This window comes from Sorex araneus, chromosome 1, assembly GCF_027595985.1.
Source record: "Sorex araneus isolate mSorAra2 chromosome 1, mSorAra2.pri, whole genome shotgun sequence".
In the NCBI taxonomy this organism is placed as follows: domain Eukaryota; kingdom Metazoa; phylum Chordata; class Mammalia; order Eulipotyphla; family Soricidae; genus Sorex; species Sorex araneus.
In genome coordinates, this window is record NC_073302.1 from 44,697,666 (window position 1) to 44,722,841 (window position 25,176).

Genomic DNA, 25,176 nt, shown 5'->3' on the forward strand with positions numbered 1-25,176 from the left:
ACCTTGCGGCCGCTATTGTGGCCACACAACCACGGATCTCTTCATTCTCAGCAATGGAAAACAAATTATCAAATGCTTTCTTTCTAGCAGGTCCGACTCTGGTTGGGGGGAAACTCCAAACAATAATAGTGAGTTTTTTGTTTGTATGTAATCAAAGTAAAGAGAAAGTAAAGTGAAATTTATCAGCTACACAGGCAGGGTGGGGGGCTGGGGGGCTGGGGGGGTGGGGGGAGGTTTACTGTGGTTCTTGGTGGTGGAATATGTGCACTGGTGAAGGGATGGGTGTTTAAGCATTGTGTAACTGAGACTTAAGCCTGAAAGCTTTGTAACTTTCTAAATGGTGATTTAATAAAAATAAATAAATAAATAAATAAAAAGAAAAAATCCAAATACATCTTGTTCTAAATACCAAAAAAAGTATTGCAAACTGTCACTCCAATAAATACTATATTTAGTTTATGAAATTATATTTGTGGATCATTTATTGTAAAAAGTTGCTGATTACACACTGCAGCACACAAGATTTGCAGAAAACACAGCCTCTGCAGGAGCGTGAGGCATCACAGAAAAATCCCTAGCAATTGTGTAGTTTCCCTCTGACAGTTCCTGTTGCCAAAAACTATGTATGTCCACACACATGTACATACTGCAGTGACAGTGGAGAAATATTAGAGAGCTTTTGCTTTCACTTACCACAATTAAACACGAGTTTCTGTAAAAATAGTAGATAACAGAGGGGAAGCCAAGAGAACTGGTGCCTCATGCATCCAACCGTATACTCCACCATCTTGGGATGAATTTCACAGAGATAACAACTTGCTGAAAATTTGGGTATGTGGGTTTTGTGACTGAAATCTCAAGGCTTTTGGGGGGTTGGGATAGGCTATTTCCCCCACTTTCCTATACTATGGGAAGTACTGGCAGTCATCCCCATAAAACAACTCCAGAACCACCATGCAAGTTCTTCTGCTGACATCACTCCAGAGACCCATAATGAAATCTTAAAAGACATTAAAAGCTGCATTTAATCTTGAACCTGTTCTAGGCAAAACAGACTAAAGGTCGATTGGAAAGGAGTGGGTTAGCCTGGTGCCTGCCCAAACAGAGCCCCTGGAAGCCACTTGCTGCCAACAATCCCCTCAACAATCTGTACCTCCAGGAGCAACAGCAGTCATTTCCACACCATAAGGCCAACACCAGCTACTCCACCTGTGCCTTCCTGATGAAAATACTGAATGCCCTGAACAAACATGCACAAAGAGCAAAAATGCACAAAAATGCACAAAGAGCAAAGAGAGAGAGAGGAGAGAGAGAGAGAGAGAGAGAGAGAGAGAGAGAGAGAGAGAGAGAGAGAGAGAGAGGGAGAGAGAGAGAGGGAAGAAAGATGCCTTACATAGAGACAGAAGGGGAGGAGGTGACAAGGGAGTGGTGGGAGGAAAACTGGGAATATTGCTGGTGGAAAATGTACACTGGTGGAGGGATGGGTGTTGAAGCATTGTATGACTGAAACCCAATTATGAATAGCTTTCTAATGGTCTATCTCACAGTGAAGCAATTTTAAAAAAATTCTCTAGCAATATTTTTTTTGAAAAAAAAGGATATTCAGCAGGTTTTGAAATCAAGCATTCTGGTCACTCTGGACTAGGACTAGGTGTTGAAATGCATAAGTGAGGTCACATGTATGATGCTCTATCAATAACAGTATTGTTAACCAGTTTCTAAAAGAATGGTAAAGGAAAAAAGAACACAGTGCCTGACATAGAGTCAGGTTAGGGGTGGACAATAGGAGGGAAACTGAGGACATTGGGAGAGGAAAATGGAAACTGATGAAGAAATTGCTGCTGGAACGTTTTACACCTGAATCTCAATAATAAATAACTTTATAACTTTGTAATTCACTGCAATTCAATTGTTTTTTAAAGATCAAACATTTTGACACAGTACAATCTGAAAATAGATTGATCAGATAAACACTGAGAACTTTGACAATAGAAAGATAATATTAAGTCTTTCTTTTAAAAACTAAACTACTAAGTATGTACAGAAAACTTTGCATATACAGTAAAAGCATTCTATTTTTTTTAACAATGACCCAATGCATTTCTAGAACTCTTTGGTCTGGTCCTTGACCTTTATGTGCAATGCAAAGTGTGGATGTTGTGTGCTCAGAATTGAGAGGCAGTGTTGTCCTGTGGTGCAATATAAGTCAGTATTGCTAGAAACACCTGGGATGCATTAGACATTTGATTTTGAATCAATTTTTGGTTGTTGTATTGACAAATTTTCCACATCCTACTCTTTCCTATATGTGATTCTCAAAGGGGTCAGAAGCCATAATTTAAAGTTTGATCTGAAGTATGTCAGAGTAATAGTACAACAGGTAGGGTGCCTTCCTTCATGTAGTTAACACAGATTCCATCCCTGGGACCCTGCATTGACCCTAAACATTTCTGAGCTCAGAACCAGGAATAAGCCTTGAATACCTCTAGATGTGACTCCCAGACAAACAAAAAACAAAATAAACAAATAAATAATGTCTTTGCCTTGTACTTGGCCATGATTCCAGGAATTATTGTCAGATGTCTTTATTTGCTTTTGAAAAGAATACATTTTTCTCACAATTTGGAAACAGGATGAGAGATAAGATCAGTGATAAAGTTATTTAAAATCATGGTCAGAGTTAAGATCCTTTGTAACGTGGAACTACTTAAGTGTTTCTTTGCAACAAGCTAGGTGAATAAAATTTGGATATGCAGATTAAAAAGATAACAGGTCTGTTTGCAAAGTAAAATAAAAACTTAAACAGCTATTGTTAATCATTTTTAAATTATTTTGTCTATAAATAATTTAATTCATAATTTAAATAATAAAATGAAAATATGAGCGCTATTGTCTATAATTTTCTTTTCTGAAAGAAGTTACAATAATCCATCAGAAAGATCTTTTCTGTGTTGTAATATAAAACTTCTAGTAATCTGCTGCAATTATTACATCAACTCTTTGGAAATTTAAGTGCATCTCATAGAAATATATAGCAGTGATGTACTATCAATCTAGACAAGAAAAAATTTGGGCTGGAGAAATAGTACAGGGGTTTAGATGCTTGCCCTGGATGCAATCAAGTCTGGTTAGAGCCCTGGCATTGCATATGGTCCGATGAGCACTGCCAGAATAATCCCTGAATACAGAGCCAAGATTAAACAATCGAGTAAACAGTGTGCACTGCTAGATGTGTCACATTTTTAGTCTTCAATGTAGTCAGTTTTATAATTAAAATGAACTTTTATTTAAATGCAAGTTTGTGAGAGCATATTAGGATACCAACAGTGGGATATGCTTCAGTAGTGATACTCATGACGGGAGAAATAGTGTTTGTAGAGATAACCAGTAATGATTAGGTTTTTTTAAAACAAATTTGAAGTTATGTATATAGAATGTACTTCTATTTTGAAATTTTGAACTTTATCTGAAATCTCAAACATTAGCAGCTCCTTTTTACATGGGTCCATAATGTTTTAAAATTTATTTTTGTACATGGTTATTTTTCTTTCATCATTTGAACAGTGATAAAACCTTCATAAAGTTTTCATGAATATCTTTATTTGTGATAAATCCAAACCACATGCAGCAATAAAAACTATCTTAAAAACGATCTTTAAATAAGCCTTAGAAACAAAGATTACAATCAGTATTATCCAGAATGTGAAAGGTGAACGCCTAACTGCTGTGCTACCTGAGTTCGATTTCTCCATCACTCTCGGAGAGCCCAGGAAGCTACCAAGAGTATCGAGCCCGCATGGCAGAGCCTGGCAAGCTACCCATGGCATATTGGATATGCCAAAAACAGTAACAATAAGTCTCTCAATGAGAGAAGTTACTGGTGCCCGCTCGAACAAATTGATGAGCAACGGGATGACAGTGACAGTGATTATCTAGAATGTATAATGATTTTTTTTGTGGTGATAGTAATTTTATTTTGACATGTTTTCCTTTAATAAACTATGCAGCATAGAGTTTGAGACCTATATACTTTCTCCGGTTATGTTATAGCTGTCCAAATATCTTCTACCAGAATATTCATCTCTTTTAAAAATGTTAAAACTTTTTTAAAAAAACATTAAAAAAAGTGTTTTTAAGTGTTAACATCCAGTGGTGGTGCTCAGATGTTACTCCTGCCTCTGCACTCAGGAATTATTCTCTGCATTGCTTGTGTGGGGGCACTATATGGAATGCCATTGATCTGATCCAGATGGGATGCATGTAAATCAAAGGCTCCCCCCACTGTGCTATCACTCTGCCTCTGATTTCATTTTTTAACAAGTGCTGATCAGTTTTATTCAAGATTGATTAAGCATCTGCCTAGTTAGTTCAACCTCACTTCTGACTCACTTCATTGAGAGTAGCCTTTTAACAATCTCAAAAGCACTGTGCAAGACCGTCATTTGTGAATAGTGAACACTCATCTGGAAGTGATCCCACATTTTAGAACCTTTACCATATGGGATTTTCCTTATAGTGATTCTCAGAATCTTGGTTGGCTTCCAAACGGGTCATTTCACTTTCAGATTCTTGGTGCCTCTGATCAAGTCACACACACACTAGAGGAAAATTCACGGCATTTTAGTTCATTCAAAACTAAAGTTCCCTTAGGGATTTTCAAGTACTGCTGACTTAGAAATTGTTCTAATATTTTAAAAAGCAGGTATGCAAAAAATATATGAAAATACTTTTAATGATTTCACTTTACTGAATTCTTAATATATTCATTAATCCATGTATTTATTAAGCTGAGTATATTAAGTGCTGTCTAATAGTAGCTGGATTACATCCCACACAGATCCAACACCCAATAAAGAAAGATAACAGATAATTAAAGTAAATTAATCCATATGTTATTAAGTTATGATGAGAGGAGGGATACTTTGTGGTGTTAAATGACAGTTCCTTGAGAACTAATTTTTTTTTTTTGCTTTTTGGGTCATATCCGGCAATGCATAGGGGTTACTCCTGGCTCTGAACTCAGGAACTACCCTTGGCAGTGCTCAGGGGACCATATGGGATGCTCAGAATTGAACCTGGTTCGGCCGCATGCAAGAAAAACACCCTACCCACTGTGAGAACTAATTTTTAACTGGGACCTGAAGTGTACACAGGACCCAGATATAAATGTTTCAGGCTTGATTTGCTGAGTAGCAAATTCCTGAATGTTGAAGACAGTGATTTATTAGGGAATGTGTCTTCAGGAGTTCATAAAAATGAGAAAAAAATTGTGTAAGATAATATTTGAGAAGTAGGCTGTGAATAGTTCATATCAGAACATGTAGTCTGCAGTAAGATAATTGGATTTTATTTCAAGTGCTGAAGAATTTTAAGTATGGCAGTAAAATGAGGATGTATGATATAAAATGCCCACCCTATCTAGAGTGTAAGCAGTGCACTATCAAAGGAATCATAAATGAGGTCAGTGAGACTAGGTTAAAGGTTTTTGTCGTAATGTCATGATAATGATATTTAAAAAAAAGAGGGTTGCTTCGTATGTGTGAGCCCCTAGAATCCAATCACCAACTTTGAAAAAAGCAGGAAAACGATACTTGAAAGTTTTTGCCTCTTGACAACTTCATCCCAAATCCTCTTTCTTCATTCCCATTTCTGTTAATCATAAATATTATCCCTTTCTTATGTTAGTTTCTTTTGATTTTTTGTATTTAGATTATAAATCTAAGCACATGTAAAATAAATTTTCCTGCATAGATTTATTTTTCTATATAAACAGACTTTTGAGAATAGGCATATGATTCATTCAATAATTATTTAATATTGAGGTCATGAGGGATATATGTGCTTTTGCATGTAGATTTCCTCATCAAGATTGTAGCCTTACAATCTTGAATTGTTGGGTTCAAGATTGAATTGTTGGGTTCAAGGCTACAAAAGAAGTGCCAGATTTATTGATGCAGAAAAAATGTTTTTTCTCTAGCTGTCTGTCTCTCCTCTGCCAGCAACCACATCATATCAAAGTAAGAATTTGCCCCTCAGTAAGAGATTGAAAATATTTTTGGAGATGATGTAGATGATGTGTTTGAAGGGCTGGAGCGATAGCACAGCGGTAGGGCGTTTGCCTTGCACACCGCCAATCCAGGTTTGATTCCTCAACCTTCTCAGAGAGCCCAGCGAGCTACTGAGAGTATCTCGCCTGCATGACAGAGCCTGACAAGCTACCCGTGGCGTATTCAATATGCCAAAAACAGTAACAACAAGTCTCACAATGGAGACATTTCTGGTTCCCGCTGGAGCAAATCGATGAGCAACGGGATAACAGTGACAGTGATGTGTTTGAATATTACATTCATTCACTTATCTAAAAAAAAACAACAATGTAATAAATGCCTGATGATAGATAATTTGTCATACTCTTAGAAATTCAAGATGAGTTTGTCACCATGCAAATGTTTCAGATGTAAAACTGAAACATGAACTAAGTTCATCATTGAGATCTCTTTAAGCCTTTCACCTTTTGAAGAAGGTGCTATGTAAATTTGAAATATTTTGTATCCCATAATCTATGGTGATTCTTCTGGAAGCAAGTATCATGGTTTTGGTTTGGTTTGATTTGGTTTGAGGCCACACCCAGAGGTGCTCAGACTTCCTCCTGGCTCTGAGCTCCAGGATCACTCTTGACAGGGCTCTGAAGACAATATGGGGTGCTAAAGATCTCATCTGGGTTGGCTAAATGCATGGCAAGCTCTTTATGAGCTGTATTATCACTCTGGTTCTGCTTAATGTTTCTTCTTGTACATATATTCTTTTGCAGCTTTCAAATGGGTTATGAGAAGAGTCTCAGAAGAGAACAGTTGAAGTGACTTCCATAAGCATGAACCCAACAAGTAAAACAGGTAAGTGACAAAGGATTCATGAATATTTATTTTTCATTTATAATTAATTATGTCATTATTTCTTTTGCCAAATATCCTTTATAGTTTAAAAAGTGAGAGTGCTTCTAAAATGTAGCTTCTAAAATTAATTCTTTTCTTAATATTTTGAAAACCATAAAGTGTTGTTACTTTGTGTGAATAGCCACCAATTGTATTATGGGCAGACATAAATTTAAAAAAAAACTACAATATTTTGTGAATATTGTTTAATTCTTTGAGTCAGTTTCCTTGCTTCAAACTGATAACGATAGCCATAGTGTTATGCTTCCTAAGAAAATTCATAGAAACAATTGAATAGTAGCTTGTACATAGAAATAGTTAAAAATATAACCTAATATTTTTTGAATAATTACCTTCTTCTTAGTACTAAATACTAAATATTTAGTGTATTATTTCATTGAATTCTCACAAACCCCTTTAAGTTTAGAAGCCATTATTACTCTCATAATAAAAAATATGACTTGCCTTGTAGCTTACATAGTTCCCTGAGTCATTTGCGTACAGTTCTGTATAATGTCAATTTTTGTTTTAATATTTATTTTTATATTTTATATTTATATTTATTTATTTTATATTTATTGAACAAATATTTGTTGGCATTCTAATAAACACCAAGCTTCCTTAAGCTAAGAGGTAATGCTATTTCCCAAATGTTTATGATTCAAACTATCATAAATATATACATATGAGGTTGTACAGTTTACTGACAATTTATAAATAATTTAATTTATTATTCTTTTGGAACATAATGTAGGGATCATTACTTACATTTTCACAAGTATAAGAATAGAGATCCTGATAGGTTAACTGGCTCATTGGAAGTCTTATACTATGGTGGTTCTAGAATCTGGTTAAGGATTAGACTATGTTTAATCCACTACATACTAATGTTTTATATTTTAATTACTAAGAAGTGTTACAGGAAAAATTAATTTATTAAAATTTATATGCAATATATATAAGTTCACATTTTATTATTTCAACCATTGCATATTTTATAAAGTGACTATAAAAGTTTCTATCATTTTGTTACTCTCCATGCTTATCCTTAATATAGAACAGCTAGTATATATGGGCTGACTCTAGCCTATGAATTAAACAGTAAACCAACTAAGAGTTGACATGGATCAAATTCAATATTCAATATGATATCTTCCACCTTCTAATCCAGATTCTTCTGCATTAATACATAATGCTTCAAATACTGCTGGAGCAATAGCACAGTGGGTAGTTCGTTTGCCTTGCACACGGCCGACCCGGGTTCTATTCCCAGCATCCCGTATGGTCCCCTGAGCACTGCCAGGGGTGATTCCTGAGTGCAGAGTCAGGAGTAACCCCTGTGCATCGCCAGGTGTGACCCAAAAAGAAAAAAAAATAATGCTTCAAATACTATTTAACAGCAAAACATATGCAAACATTTATATAAAGCAATCAACATCAGAAGTGAAAAATCGATGGAAAGTTTTTAAGAATGATTTGTAATTTGTTGTTGATTCTCTCAGGATATATCTTGTTTTTGCCATCTCTTTTCATTGTGAGTTTTATTTGTAAAGAACAGTTAAGTTTTATATGGACAAGTGGGTCTTGTCAGTTTCCAAGCAATACAGAGAGCATGGATAATTAAAAGAGATAAAAGTAGATGTTGGCAAGCTAGGACTTTAAAATGGTCTCCGCTCCCTATAAATTGAAGGTTCCTGGAAATAAATGTTATTTATTCATTTCAAAAACTGCCAAAGAAAGTTGCTTCACTTTTGGTACAAAGCATAAAATTAACATTGAGTCAGCAGTGAAAATTTGCTCTGTAAGATGGTTTTATGGATTTCTCGATTCTTCTGAAATTGATCCAAATATTTACATGTGTTATTTTATTAATAACTAGTTGGCCATCTGCGTCAAAGCAATATTGCACAGATGTTCTAGAATAAGTTTTGGTTGTGAGTAAATATTAAAGAAAGATTGAATTTTCCCCTAAATGAAAACAATAGAATTTTCTTATAGTTTTAAAATATCAAATATAGTTATAGTTGTTTTAAAGTTAGGCCAGTTTAACAGTGTTTGGTGTGATGTAAAATAATGAAAATATGTGTAAGAGAAAAACATTTCAATACTGAGATTTTCTGCCATATATTGTTACCTTCTGAGAGACTTTGATTTCGTAGATTGAAATTTACAATTTAAAATAGAACATATCTGTGATACTCAATAATATAAAAATAAGTTTTTACTCTGAGTGTGCACCTCCTTACAAAGAGATCCCAGATTTTTTCTTTGTTTCTGGTAGAAACAAAGGGCTTACTGAGGGCTTACTCCTGGTTCTACCCTCAGGGATCACTCCTGGTGAGCTCGGGGAGACAATGTGGGGTGCTGGGAATTAAACGTAGGTCAGTCATAAGTCAAACACTCTACCCACTGTACTATTGCCTAGTGAGAGATCCAGAAATTGTATTAGATAGTTGTGCAGTCATCCTTGACTGCAGTTTTTTCAATCAATGCCTTCATTCCAATTTAATTATTATCTCCGCTATACTATACCAAAAATAAGACAGAAATGAAGTGAAATTCAGAGAATTACATTATATTCAAAGAGAAAAAATATAATCCCAAAAGGAGTTATGTAGTTATGACCATAATGATGGAAATAATGATGACAGTACTTTGAGTTCTCTCTCATACACACACACACACACACACACACACACAGGTGCGCACACACACATAGGTATGTGTGCGTGTGTGTGTGAGTACTTACAGTGAGACAGTTATGTATAATACTTTATCAGACTAGGAGAAGGATACACAAACAATATGATATATTGGTATTCTTGTGGTGAAGTTGACTTATCTGCTACATGAATTGGAATGTAATTGGAATTTGGGCCTTATATTGTCACAATCTATTCTTGCATTTGAATCTATTCTTGAATTTGAAGTTCAGACACACTCCCAAGTGATCACTGTGACCAAAATATTAATGACCAATCTTTATGCTCTGTTGAAGAACATTATCCTTCTATGTATGTATATACTTTGTGTATGTATGTACGTATATATGTTCTCATGTCAGTGGTAAAACAACATCAACTCTCTCAAATCTTAACAAGGTCTGGGTAATTATTATTTGACCCTGAAGTACAATCCCTCGAAAATAATCTATAAGAATAATAAGTCAATAGATAAAAATTATTAAATTGGTTGCAATCCATATATATGCATGTTCATATATGTATGCCAACCAGAATTAGAAGTCATAAGCATTGTAGACAGATTGGAGACATAGCACAGTGGGTAGGGCGTTTGCCTTGCACACAGCCAACCAGGGTTCGATTCCTCCACCCCTCTTTGAGAGCTAGCAAGCTACCAAGAGTATCCCTTCTCACACGGCAGAGCCTGGCAAGCTACCCGTGGCATATTCAATATGCCAAAAACAGTAACAAGTCTCACAATGGAGACGCTACTCGTGCCTGCTCAAGCATATTGATGGACAACAGGAAGACAGACAGACAGTGCTAAGCATTGTAGACATTGAAATCATCAACAAAGGGCTGAAGTGAAACTAAAATGTAATGAAATAATTGAATTTGGTTTGGGAGGCAAAAATTAATAAAATCAGAAAGCAAGCTTAATGACTATAAGAGTTCAGAAGGCAAAGAAAACTGATGAAATTGCTAGAGAAAATAATGTCCAATATGGAAATCAGAAATAAAGCATATAGTAATTGTTAATAAAAAAGAGAAAATAATAGAAAAGAAGGGGCCAGACAGATAGTACAACACCAATGTTTTCCACTAAGACCAACCAGCGGTGATTCCTGAATACAGACCCAAGAATAAGCCCTGAGCACAGCCAAGTGTGGTCCTAAAGCATATATACATATATATATATACAATTCTATGATACATTCTATGTATATATAATTGTATATATATACAATATACATACACGCATGTATATACATATATACATATTGTATATATGTGTACATGTATCATAGAATCATATTGGAAAATAAAGAATGTAATAGAGACTAACCCAGGATGCCCCCAAAATTGAGTGGATAAAATAGTAATTTTTTTTACCATCTAGAAGTTATGTGCTAAAATATTAGTTTGGTTTTATTCATTGTGGTTCATAGTTTTTATAAACTTTAAAGTCAGTAAAACATAGTGGTAGATCAAGACAAAAGCCAACACAAAAGATTATTTTGAATATAATAATGTGGACTTCTTTATATCTTGGCCTACTCAGATTTGTTGGTTTTCATGAACTAATTTTGATCATTTTAGTTACATAAAAATTATGTGTAAACTAGCAATATCATCCAACTTAAAAGCCAACTAACCAATTTTGTCCAATTTTCTCATTAGCTATCGATATAATGCAATTTATAATTTTGTCTTGATTCATTGGGTCCCAACCAATCTTATGATACTAAAATAACAATTGAAAGTTAATTATTAGAGTTTGTTGTGTGCACGTGAATACACACTCCATTTTTCTGTTAGAAAATTATTTGTGTATCCATTTGAAACTTGGAATAGCACAAGGGCACTAGGCATGAAAATGGTCCAGGAGTGCAACATGAGTTTGACAAAGGCCCTAGGTCTCTCACCCATGCAGCAAGTATGACAGCGCCATCAATTTCCTAGGCATTTCCTCTGGTGGGCTGTGTAATGGTTCATTTGCTTCCACACTATCAATTTCCAAATAGTGTGAGAGCTTGGCTGAAATGTTGAGACATTTTAGATGTTTACAGTCTGACACTAAGTTTTTAAGTGATGTGGTTTTTGAAGCCATAAGTTTTAAAATTAACCAATACAATAATTTTTTCCTTTTCGTTATAGTTTTACTGCATATGTAATTTAATTTATAATTTTAACTATTCTAATTATATACTTCTAAGGTAAATAAGTACATCCTCATTGTTTTACAGTTATCACCATCATCTCAAAATTTTCCATAAATTTTCTTTAATCACATTACTTGATTACATACTCTTTATTATATTTTTATATAGTTAAAACAGATTTGCGTATGTTTTACAAGTTAAATACTGTGGAAAGTGGAAATTGAAGTTAAAATCTAAATTTTAATAATGCTGTTATTTATATATGTTTGTAGATTTATTCTATTGGATAAATTTATATTTTTATGACTTTGAGATACTGTATACTGTTTTTGCTTTTGAATCCCAAAACTCCTTTAAACATATTTGTCTGGGAATGTCTTACAGATTTGCAAAACATGGGATTTTAGGTTAAATGGTTTAGTCCCCTTTTCTTTTTAAGTACAGTAAGAATTGCCTCTGTCTTACATCACTTGTGTTTTAAATATGCTGATAGTTTTGTATGATGTAGGTGCCAAGTTGTTTTCATCTTGTTGATTTTAACCTCTCCATTCTTTTCCTTTACACTGTTTAATTAGAACCAAGGACATAGCTCAATAAGTTTAATATTTGCTTTGCATGTCAGAGCCCAGGTTCTATCATAGCACTTGGTTTCAGCAACACTGGGTGTGGCCCCAAAACTCCAAACCCTGACCAAAAAAAAAAAAAAGAAAAGAAACACTTTTGTTATAATGTCCCGCAGAGTGGCTTTTTGGTGTTCTATGTGGAATTTATTGAATTTCTTAGATTTATTGAACCATGCATTTCCAAGAAGTTAGAAGCTTTTCATTCATATATATATATGAATGAGAAGGACAAATAGATTATATATGTATATGCATAATATATTATATACATATATACATATGTATGTATAATAGATTATATGCATATATATACATATATAATCTATTTGTCCTTTTCTGTCTTTCTCAATTATTGATTTTAGTTGAGTTAATAGTAACTCAAAAGATTTTCAATTTATGTTCATTCTTCTTTATTACTTTTGGGGAAACACAAGTGGTAGAGCTCAGGGTTTCCTCCTGGCTTTGTTCTCTAGGATCACTCCTAGCAAAGCTCAGGGGACTATACAGAGTGCCAGGGATTAAACCCAAGTCCACACCATCACCCTCTGTACACTGTATGATGGTTCCAGCCTCACTTATTTCTTTTTCTCCTCAGACTTAATAATTTCAAATAATCAATCTTTAACTTCACTGCTTCTTTCCTTGGCTTGCTTACATTTCCGATTAAATACCACTAATAACTTTTGCATTTAGCTATTTCATTTTTCAAACAGAACTTTTACTTAGTTATTTAATCAAGTTCTATATTTTGCATATTCTCATTCTATTTATGTAATTTTTCGGGTTAGTTCCAATTTGTCTTATGGTTCCTTGAATATATTTAATGTGTTTGTTTTATTTTTTTCAGTTATTGAATTTTTCATCTTAAAATAATGTTTCATGGGAGGGTTGGGAGTACATGCGCAATTGCTCAGGATCTGCTCCTTTCTCTGTGCTCAGGAATTACTGCTGTTTGTGCTTAGAGAATCATATGTAGTTTTGGAGAATGAACTAGGGCCAGCCACAGGCAAGGCAACTGCCTTAATTCCTGAACCACCTCTATGGTATTAAGACATTTATCTTTCATTTTTTAAATATTTTCCCATTTTTATTGAGGCACAAGAATTACAGTACTGTAAATGATAGTTTCATGCAATGCACTATCCCAACACCACACCCACCACAAGAGCCACAAGAGACTCTATTCCCTTCCACCAGTGACCCAGTGGTTGTTCCCATCCATCCCCTCCAGGCTTTAGGTAAGTTCAGTTCTACGGAACCACTGACCAGCTTTCCAGACCAGTTGCTTTGCAACAGATATATACAGTGGGATGTTGTGAAATATATAGTGGGAAGCAACTGAATATTTTTTGTTGCTCCCTTATTAAATCTTTATATTCTACATATGAGAGAGGTAATTGTGTGTCTGTCCCTCTTCTAACTGACTTCACTAAGCATACTACCCTCTAGTTGCATTCATGTAGTAGTATATTGTATGCTCTCATCATTTTTCTCACAATGTCTATAGTATTCTACAGTAGTGTGCATGTACAACACAACTTCTTGATGAATCTGAAAATGTTTATTTTTTTCTTATATTCTGGCTATTGTACTAAGCTTTGCAATAAATGTAGGTATGCATATATCCTTTTGAATTAATATTTTTCTGTTTATGAAGAAGATGACACAAGAGGGAATCCCTGCTTCTTTTGGGAACGCTATTCTTGCTTTTTCAATGAGGCATTTATTTTAAAGCTTTATCTAGAGGCTGGGGATATAGTTTAGAATAAGGGGCATGTGTTAAGACATATTCAAAACAGTGGTCCCACCTAAACTCCTTAGCACTTTCTGTATGTCCCTGGAGGCAAATAAACATTACCACGGTGACCTGTATTCCCCATCACCACAGTGCTTGCTCCTCGTGTGCTGGTAATGTATCATTCACCTTGAAGAACTGAACATCGCTGGGAGTGGCCCACAGATACTGTGAACATAGCTGGGGAGGTCCAAAATTTATTTTAAAAAATATTTAAAAATAAAGATAAAAAGATGCATCTAGTGATTTTGTTTGTATATTTTAAGAATGGTTTCTGAATAATTATTTTTCTCTTTTCAGTGGGCCAAAGTAACACTTTAAAATATCTTCTGATTTTTTTAAAAAGTGTACATATGAATTTCTATATAAAATGGTTTAAAGACATCCTATGGTATTATGAATATAACTATCATTATGCATAAATTGCATTTCTCATTTTTTATCTGTAAAGTTAAATAAAAAACTTGAAAGCATATATCTATAGTTGATTATTTCTAGTTAATAGTCAAGTTATGGAAATAATCTGTCGTCTACAAGTTGTTCACTCGAGTCATCCTGAATAGAATAGGCAGAACACTAGACGAAGGACAACCATGCAAGCCGGGTTCCGAAAAGGATTCAGCACAATCGACCATATCCACACGGTGGCCAAGCTCATTGACGTTTAGAGAGAGTTCAAGATGCCACTCTGTCTAATGTTCATTAATTTAAATAAAGCCTTTGATTCTGTTGAGATTGAAGTGGTCATCGAAGCCCTAGACAAACAGGGCATTCAAACTCAGTTCATCAAGATCCTCCTTGAGCTATATTATGGATTCACCACCATTCTGCAAGGAAGTCATCATTGACTTAAAGAGAGGGGTTTGGCAGGGCGATACCATTTCACTGAAACTCTTCAGTGCAACCCTTGAGAATGGCGTGCGATGACTGGAATGGGAAGGAATGGGAGTGAAGATAGACAGTCGGCAACTACATCACCTCCGCTTCGCTGACGACATCATTCTCATAATGCCAAACATTAGCCAAATGGCACAAATGCTGCCTGACTTTGACCACGAATGAGGAAATGTCGGACTGCAGCTGAATCTCAACAAAACAATGTTCATGAAAATTGAACTAGTCCCTGATGTTCCATTTTCTCTCAACAAAACGAACATCTCTGAATGCAGCAGCTATGTGTACCTGGGTCGAGAACTCAACATGAGGAAAGACATGGCACCAGAACTGTGCACAAGGAAGAGAGCAGCATGGAACATCTTCAAGAGCATCAAAGAAGTGGTTAAGAGGACGAAGAACCTCCAGCTCTGGACACATCTTTTCAACTCCACTGTTCTTCCTGTAGTAACTTATGCCTCAGAGACCTGGGCCCTACAAAAACAGGATGAGAATGCTATTAGGGTATCCCAAAGAGGAATTGAAAGAGCTATGCTTGGAGTATCAGGTTTCACTCAAGTGAGAGCCTCAATCCAGAGTTCTGACCTCTGTCGACAATCAAGAATCAGGGACGCTGTCTTGTTTGCCAAGGCATCAGAAATCAGATGGATGGGACATGTAATGCGATTCAGAGATGACTGCTGGACTAGAGCTGTTACCGACTGGATTCCACGGGACGTCAAAAGACCGCATGGCCGCCCATCTACGATATGGTCAGACTTCTTCGTCAAGACCCTGAACGAATGATTTGAGGCTCTTTGTGCAAGCAAATACCATTGGACTATACTAGCATGCGGCAGGGATGAATGGAGACATTACTGACACTTGCTCGAGCAAATTGAAGATCAACAGGATGACAAGTGATACAAGTAAAGTGATAGAAACAACCAAAATGCTCAATAAAAGTTGAGTTTAATAAATTTTATTTGATACATATCTTAAAAATATATTTGATATATTTATATATGTGGAAAAATATATATTTTATATATGTACATATATATTAACAGTAAGTTAAGCAATTGCACTTGTCATTTTAGCAGGATGAAAGGAACTGTGAAGGGTTTCATACTAAACCAAATAAATTACAAGGGGGAAAAAAAGCAAACACTGTATAATATCACTCATGTAGAAAAGCAAGTAAATGAATAGACAAAGTTAAAATAAAACAAACCCTAAGCTCTAATCACAGAATTGAAGTTTATAGGCAGGGAGAAAAGTAAATTTAAAGAGGAAATGAGTTCATTGTAGTATGGTAGAGGGCTACTTATGTTTGGAGATAGGATTGTAAAATATGCTTAGAAGTGTGGCAAAATTATACTCTTATATTATGTACAGTTTTGTATACCAATAGTATCACTAGGCTAGAGAAAAATATATAAAAATTTTATATAGTGGATAGCAGTCTTAAAAATTAGAAGAAGTCTGGTTACATCAAATTTAAAAGTTTTATTATGGAAAAAGAAACACAGGATAATACTAAATGACAGCTGAGTAGGGGAAAATATTGGCATTCCATACAGCAGATACATGATTGATATCCAGAGTCTATAAAGTACTCATGAGGAACAAGAGCAACAACAACAAAAATCTGAAAGTCCTGAGGCTGGAGCGATAGCACAGCGGGTAGGGCGTTTGTCTTGCATGCAGCCAAGCTGGGTTTGATTCCCAGCATCCCATATGGTCCCCCCAAGCACCGCCAGGAGTAATTCCTGAGTGCATGAACCAGGAGTAACCCCTGTGCATTGCCGGGTGTGACTCAAAAAGCAAAAAGCAAAAAAAAAATCAGGTGGCCAATAGGCACATGAAAAATTCTATCCTCGGTTATTAGGGAAATCCCAATCAAAATAGGAATGTGATATCTTATACCAATGAGACTGACACATATCAATAATATTGAGAGAAATCTCTGATGTTGGGGATGTGGTGAAAAGGGAACCTGTATCCACAGATGTGGAAATGTTGTCTGTTCAAAGTCCTATGAGTACTGGTATGGAGGGTACTCAGTAACTTCATTAAGCTTCCATATTATCTAGCAATTTTACTTTGGGGTATATATCCCAGATTATTTTAGTGATTTTTTTCGAATAAACATATTGAATGGATGTTCTTTTGAATGTCCATTCAAAAGAATATAAGCACATCATTATTCATTGGAACACTAAATATAATAGCTAAGATTTGAAATCAACCTAGATGCCCAACTGGGCATCTTGTAAGTGAATGATGAAGATGATGCACATGTACACAATGAACTACTACACTGCTGTAAGAAATTATGAAATCATGCAATCTGCAAGAATATGGATGGCACTGGAAGACATCATGTTAAGTGAAATAAGCCAGAAGTATGAGAAGCACAGGATGATATCACTTATAAATGGCTTTAGAATAGTGGATGGGGGAATGCAATATTTTAAAGGGGGAATACCCTGATCAACTTTAGCCCCAGAATATTGGGAGGAGATGCAGAGAATGAAGTGGGAGGGAGGGAGAGCATGAAAAGAGGCAGATGAAAATCAAGAGGAAAGAAGTCAGGGGCGTCAGGTACAGAGGTGTTGTTAAAGAATGATAGAACATGATGGCCACTCAATACCTCTATTGCAAACTACAACACCCAAAAAGAAGAGAGAACAAAAGGGAATGCCCTGCCACAGAGGCAGGGTAGAGTGGTGGGGGATGGGGTGCAGTGGTGAGAGGGATACTGGAATCGTTGGTGGTGAATGGGCACCGGTGTAGGGATGGGTAAACGATCACTGTATGAGTGAAATGCAAACACAAAAGTTCGAAAGCTTGTAACTATACATCAAAGTGATTCTCTAATAAAAAATTTAAGAAAAAAGAATGATAGAGCCAAATATACAAACCACACCATCAATAACACAGCGACCAAGAGAGCCAAACTTAAACAACCAAACTGCCTTTGGTCCAGAGGGTAGACTAAAGAGTGATAGAGTGGGGAAATATAGGAGGGAACTTGGGAACATGGATGGAGGGAAGTTGACACTAATGGTGGGATCAGTGCTGTGATATTGTATGACTCTAACTCAACTCTTGGTAAATTTGTAAGTCAAAGTGCTTTAATTCTTGTAAGTGTGGAAAACACAAGAAATCAGTGTCCATTAAGAACTTGCACTTAGAGTTTCACAGCAGAACTGAGCTTACCCAGTGATGGGGAGGAATTTAGGGGATGGAGAAGGAAGGGTCAGACTAGTAATGCCATAAAAGCAGAGGTGGAGTGTCTTGGTACGTAAGAGATGATGGAGAAGCAGTAACTTTGGGCACAAAAGCATTAGCATAATTATAACTATATTGCCTCAGTAGCAGCTATATATAAATCTATATTTAAGTTTTTGCCTTTTGTCATTTATGGCCTTTAGAACCAATGAACCTGGATTTTCTTTTTATTTTGGAGTCACCGTTAGCAAACTCAATATTTCTCCCGATGTGATGTTCAGGGCTCCTCCCTTCATAGTTCTAGGAGAATCATGTAGTGCTGGGGTAGAACTAGGGCTCTGCATGTAGATAATGTGCTCTAACATTTTGAATGACATTCCAAGATATAGGTCCTGAGTTTCTGTAACAGTTTCAGGGAAGACCATCACTAACCAGGCCAATGTAAATGCTTAAAATTTTTCAGACATTACCTGGACATGAGTCTTCTCAGTGCATTTGTGTAGACATCCTCACCCCACTCAAACTGATACAGGCTGTAGATCTCTGATTGTTTTCAGAGCTCCCAGAAACACTATCATCATCCGGGCCAGAGGGATAGTACAGCAGGCAGGGCACTTGTCTTGCACTTGCTGACTTGCTGAACCTGCACCACATAGGTTCCCTGAGCCATGTCAGGAGTGATTCCTGAGTGCAGAGCCAGTAACACCAAAATATCATTGGGACTGTCCCACCACCACCACCAAAAAAAAAAAAAAATCAAAAGCAAAGGAAGAGATTAATATAGTCCATTTTTAGTTATTCACTTAGTATTTCTGTGGAGAAAAAATAGCCAGAAACTTCCCACTCTATTTTGATAATGTCCTTCATGGGGACTTTTAAAATCTTTTTCCAAAGTATCTCGCCCGCACGGCAGAGCCTAGCAAGCTACCCATGGCATATTCAGTATGCCATAAACAGTAACAACAAATCTCACAATGGAGACGTTACTGTTGCCCGCTCAAGCAAATCCATGAGCTAAGGGATGACAGTGATACAGTGATAGTGATCTTAAACCAAAAGATATCTTCAACTCCCCTGCATTCAGACATTCCATTGTATTCTTTTGTTCATTATCTCTTACCTCCAAGCATCTGTGCTTTTGCACTTTTTTTATTTCTGCTTTGCTTTAAATAGCTTCCGCCCTTACTGTTAAAAAAAAAAAAACAATATATTAGCAGTATACTGTGTTTCTCTCCTGTATTAGCTCAAATTTAGATGAGATAGAAACTAGGTACTTGTCAGCACAGAAGCTGACTTGGTCATTACAAATAGGTTCTGCTGTATTCTTTCTGGTCTGAGAGTGGTAACTTGAAATTGGGCGATTTTTTTACATTGAACAGCACTGTACAAGAAAGTTCTTAAAGAAAAACAAAATTCCTATTGTTGAATATTCTTTATATTATTGTTTTCCTTAGTTACTCTAGGTCACTGCTTAGTTTTCAGAGCAACTTTCTCCTGTGGGAAAGTAGAAGTTTGGAGTTTATTAGATCACCATCTTCTTGCTATGTTTAAGTTTTGATACATATAATTTCTCGATGGCATATAATATTTATGATTGATATTTTATTTATATTATATGCCAATTAATAATCTTATGGATCATGCCAATTAGTACTGTGATGATTACCTTATAAAAGTGTTCCAAAAGATCAACTAATTTCTACTCACTAAAAATTATATATCAGTAATGATCACTGTCATCCCGTTGCTCATCGATTTGTTCGAGTGGGCACCAGTAACATCTCTCATTGAGATTCTTATTGTTACTGTTTTTGGCATACTGTTTTTGGCATACTGTTTTTGGGTAGCTTGCCAGGCTCTGACTCACAGGCAGGATACTCTTGATAGCTTGCTGGACTCCCAAGAGGGGTGGAGGAATTGAACTCGGGTCGACCGCGTGAAAGGCAAAAGCCCAACCACTGTGCTATCGCTCCAACCTATCAATAATGATATATTACAATAATAATTTTCTCCAATTTCTTTTTGATTTAACAGTTCCTTCTGACCTTAACACAGATATGAATTTGTTACTCACCTCAGGTTCTATGATTACTAGAAATAGATGTTTATACAAGACAAAACAAAGCTTTTCTGGGGCTGGAGCGATAACACAGTGGGTAGGGCATTTGCCTTGCACGTTCCTGACCTGGGTTCGATTCCCAGCATTCCATACGGTCCCATGAGCACCGCAAGGAGTAATTCCTGAGTGGAGAGCCAGGAGTAACCCCTGTGCATTGCCGGTTGGGACCCAAAAAGCAAAACAAACAAACAAAAACACTCTTCTCTCAACAAAAATAGATTACAGAAAAAATCTTATGCTGAGCATAAGAAAGGCAACATGGGGAGAGTTCTATGACAGTGGAATCAGGAAAGTTCTATGGCAATGGAATCAGAGCAATGTCTTTTGGAAGGTAGAGGCTTGTGGATGGATGTATTTCCAGTCTGCTAATACAATGATGTTCAATGAGAATTGAGGACGGTCAGAGAGCCAGAGGGGATATTTACGATGCAGTCACCTAACTCCTGGATCACACCTGGGAGCTGTGATTCCAGAGACCAGGAATGGTGAAGTCTCTAACTTTCTTTCACAGACTGAACACTAAGTGGCTGCCAGTGTTACTGAAGCAGTGGCCACGCCACATCAACCTTGATATGCATGGCCTGGGAGTTAAGACCTGCTGTGGGCAGCTGTCAGAGAGCCCAGCTGAGGAGAGGTTGTGTCTCTTAAAGGGAAAGGATAAGCAGAGCCAATTTCCTTTTGAAATTCATCTCTTAGTCTGTTCTCGCAGAAAAGAATTTCAGGGGGAGATAAACAATAAAGCTTGAGAGTTTTATTAAAGAATGTGTCATGTGTTCAAAGTAGAATGCAGTCTTCTCCAGAGAGAGAATGGGAATTATAAAAAATGTGCAATTTTACTAAAGGAAGACAGTAAGAACCCCAAATAGGGATGTGAGCATGTCGAAGATGGAATGCCCTGAGTTGTTTTGGATAACTGGTTTTGTATTTTCTTTTGTTTTGTTTTATTTTTATACATTCATCAGATTAATCCAAGGGTTACTTCTAATGACATGTTAAAGAGGAGGAAGGACTTTTTGCTCTAATATTTTCTTTATTATTTTAAGTCTTCTTAGTGTATTTGTGTCTACCCAAGTTAACTCATACAGGGTCTCACCTTCATCCCGAGCTGGAAGCGGGATTTTCAGATTACATCTTGTCTTTCCAACTACTTCATATCTTGTAGTTTTCCATTATGTACAACCAAGGGTCCTCCTATGTGACAGTATACTTAAAGACTATGTTTTCCAGTTAATAGGTTTCTTTCTTTTTCGAACAACATGCTTTGTCCAGTCAGGTGCTCCTTATACTTTGTGTACAGTGTTTTAGCACTGCTACTACACACAGCCCTGCAGTAAGTCATGACACACAGTCAGAATGAGAAATCTCCATAGGCATTTCTAGAATTTGTTTGTGATGGGCTTTGGGGAAGTTCCTGGATAAGAATGAGAAGGAGAGTAATCATGTACTCATTTTCCAGGTCTATTTGTCCTAATGGGACTCTAGTAATAAGCAAAGCAGTATGTGCTAGAATAACAGGATGTCAGTTTCTTCATAAATATATTTTTATGAGGGTGAGATTTCCCTAGACTCTCTCCTGTCTTCAGCACAGACACAGATGAATTGCAGTAACTAAAACAAAAATTAAAAATAAATGAAATATTTAACAGTCTTTCATCAACAGGAATCAGCAGAAATCAGTGTTATCAGTATCAATTCCTTTCTTTCTTCCTCTTTCTTTCTTTCTTTCTTTCTTTCTTTCTTTCTTTCTTTCTTTCTTTCTTTCTTTCTTTCTTTCTTTCTTTCTTTCTTTCTTTCTTTCTTTCTTTCTTTCACAAAATATAATTATTTTCCAGAGTGAATGAAAAATCCCTTCTGGATTACATTAGAATTAGTCAAGGGGATACTAGTAACCTATTGTGCAATTGGAAGCATTTTCTATTTGTTCAATTAGGAAGGTATATTTTAGAGAGTCACTTAGTTCTAGGGGATAGTAAATTAAATAAGTTTGGGCTCTCAACATATAATTGAAGGGGAAATCACTGAGATTATGTTTGAAGTTATTTTTATCAGTATATTTGATTCATCTATTTTGTCTATGTTTCTTAGCACTAGAGTTAGTTTGGAATTAATTTAGTAAAAGCAATAATTTTAATCAATGTGCAGCACCATTTCCATAGTTAAATAGCATTCATGTGATTCAGAAGTATTTTTATAATTATATTTATGTTAGTTTAATATAAAAATCAAACTTGAAATTGAAGTAACAATTATAGAGAAATCAATAATCTACAGAAAATCCTGAGGTAGTGAGTTATTTTTTAATATAAACCTTTATCCTGAAATTAAAGCTGGCAATAGTCTAAACTCGTTATTTTTAACAGTAAAAAATAATTGAGAGCAAACAGATTTTATGATCCATTCATTTAGTTGTATTTACTTTCCTCAAGGTCTCCAGATGTCATCCATAGATTTCAGTCACAAACATGGCTTACAAGTAAACAAGAATGCTTAAAATTAGTTTTACATAATACAAACTGTATGTTTAACATATGCTTCAGAGACAAGAAACGGTGAGTATAATAGCTATAGGAAACAATTTAAAGCAGCCATTATGAGCTTTTAAGAAGAAAATATCAAAAAATCCAAACATATATATTTTTATGTTATACCGTATATTTATTAATATTTTATAGAGCATTTTTCTTCAAGGAAACTAATATGAGAAAGTGCTAATTTTATTATTCATATTTTTTCTGATTAAATATAAAAAGGTATATACTATTTTTGGTTAGAAATTACGTCAATCACTATAAAGCTTAAGATACGTGATAAATAGAATCTAACATATTTATTTTTTTATTCATTTATTTATTTTCTGGGGGCTTCCAAGTGGAATCAGGTGGCCCCATAGACCCAGCTAGTGATTCTCTATTAATTGGCCTCAATGTTAGTGCCTGAGAATGTAATACTATTCAAATTCTGTGATGCCAGGGATAGATGGGCCAAATTGCTGCTGCTGGGGGTCTAGAGCCAAATCTGGTGGTGCTTGGGGGACCACATGGTACTGAGATTTGAGCCCAGGTCAAGACATATGCTAGGGATGCACACTATCTACTTTGTTATCTTCTAATCCTTGCCCTGTTTATTTAAAACAAAACTATTTAAGCATTAGGACCATTAAGTTATTACAGTGGATAGGGAGCTTGTCTTGCATGTGGCTAACCATAGTTCAATCCCATGGATCTTAGATCATTCTTCAAGCTCTATGAAGAGTGATCCCTGGATGCCAAGCCAGAAATTAACCTTGAACACAGCTTGATATGGCCCAAATATAAAATCTAAATACAGACATATGCATATAGATGTTATATTGTAAGAACAAATTTCATGGAACTAGCTACTGCAATTATGAGCTAAATTAAGTTTCTTTGGACATAATATCAACTTCTCCCTTCTCCAAGTAGTAGGGGAAAATAAAATACTCATGATCTTTACTTGGAAGATATGTTCCTTTTAAATGTTAAACTGAATAAAAACTAAACGTGACGAAGAATGAATGGCTATCCTTACTATACGAAAAATATCTAATATGTTCCAAGTCTGACAGTGGCAAATGCACACTATCTGCCTTCCCCAAATGTTTTACCTTGATGAATTCTACCTTTGTGCATGCATCAAGTGTTCTTAACCATGCTTTGAAATGAGATACCACTGAAAAGACAGGAATAAGATGCATTGTTGAAGAATAACAAGTTTTACTGTAGAATATGATCTCTTATATATCATAAGAGAAAAAAAGTCACTGATGTGTTTTATTGATTCTTAACACATTATTTAAACCCATGTTACCTATAAATTCCATACTATTATTTATCTTAAACATTTATGTATAAAATAGAGGGAAAGAGAGAAGAGAGCCTACATTCTTTATTATTCTAAGCTAAGTAGTATGTGTATAAATTTGATATTATTTATGCTGAAGGAAGACTATCACCCTTGGAAGTTTGGATTGGTTTCTGATCATTGTAATTGTAGTCATACCTTTGTTCCTTTCCCGCTTATTCAAAAACAAATAGAGCTTAGTTCTCTAGGAATTCTGTTCAGTATCAATCTATGATGAGGTAGAATCTGCTATGATTAATGTTAAGCAAAGATACATACATGTGAAGGTCAATTTTAAGATAAAGAATAACTTTAGAAGAGAAATAAATCAGGGTTCAGTAGCATACAAACCATTTAGATCCACATAAAATTGGCTTTGTGTAATTAGATTAAGTTGTGTGTTATCTTTGATCTTTTTTTATTTTAATTTTTTTATTGAGTCAACATGTGGAAAGTTACAAAGTTTTCAGGTTTAAATCTCAGTTATACAATGCTCGAATACCCATCCCTTCACCAGTGCAGTTATTCCACCACCAAGAATCCCAGTATAGCTCCACCCCGCCCCCCCACACCCCTACCCCCCACGCCCCTAGCATCCCCGCCCTTAGCCCCCCCCCGCCTGTGTAACTAATAAATTTCACTTTACTTTCACTTTGATTGCATTCAGTATTTCAACAAAACTCACTATTATTGTTTGGAGAGTCTCTCCCCTAAAGTAAGACCTGCTGAAAAGGAAGCATTAGATAATTTGTTTTCCATTGCTAAGGATGAAGAGGTATGAGGTCCAGTGACCATACTTAGCGGCCTCTCGGTTTTAGGTTTCTGTATTTTAGTATTTTAGTAACTAAGTCAAGAGAGATATCTGCAAGAAGTTGCATCATTGCCAACTT

The 25,176-nt window shown here is 35.7% G+C and overlaps 1 protein-coding gene across 6 annotated transcripts in view; it reads left to right on the top strand.

Moving 5' to 3' along the window:
* The window catches only part of LINGO2 (leucine rich repeat and Ig domain containing 2), a 1,273,527-nt gene that overhangs the window by 705,670 nt on the left and 542,681 nt on the right, over window positions 1–25,176 (top strand). For all 6 annotated transcript variants that reach the window (XM_055140388.1, XM_055140505.1, XM_055140570.1 and 3 more), the window contains one exon: window positions 6,812–6,893. The gene's annotated coding sequence lies outside the window, so the exon portion shown is untranslated. The remainder of the gene's footprint in view (window positions 1–6,811; window positions 6,894–25,176) is intronic.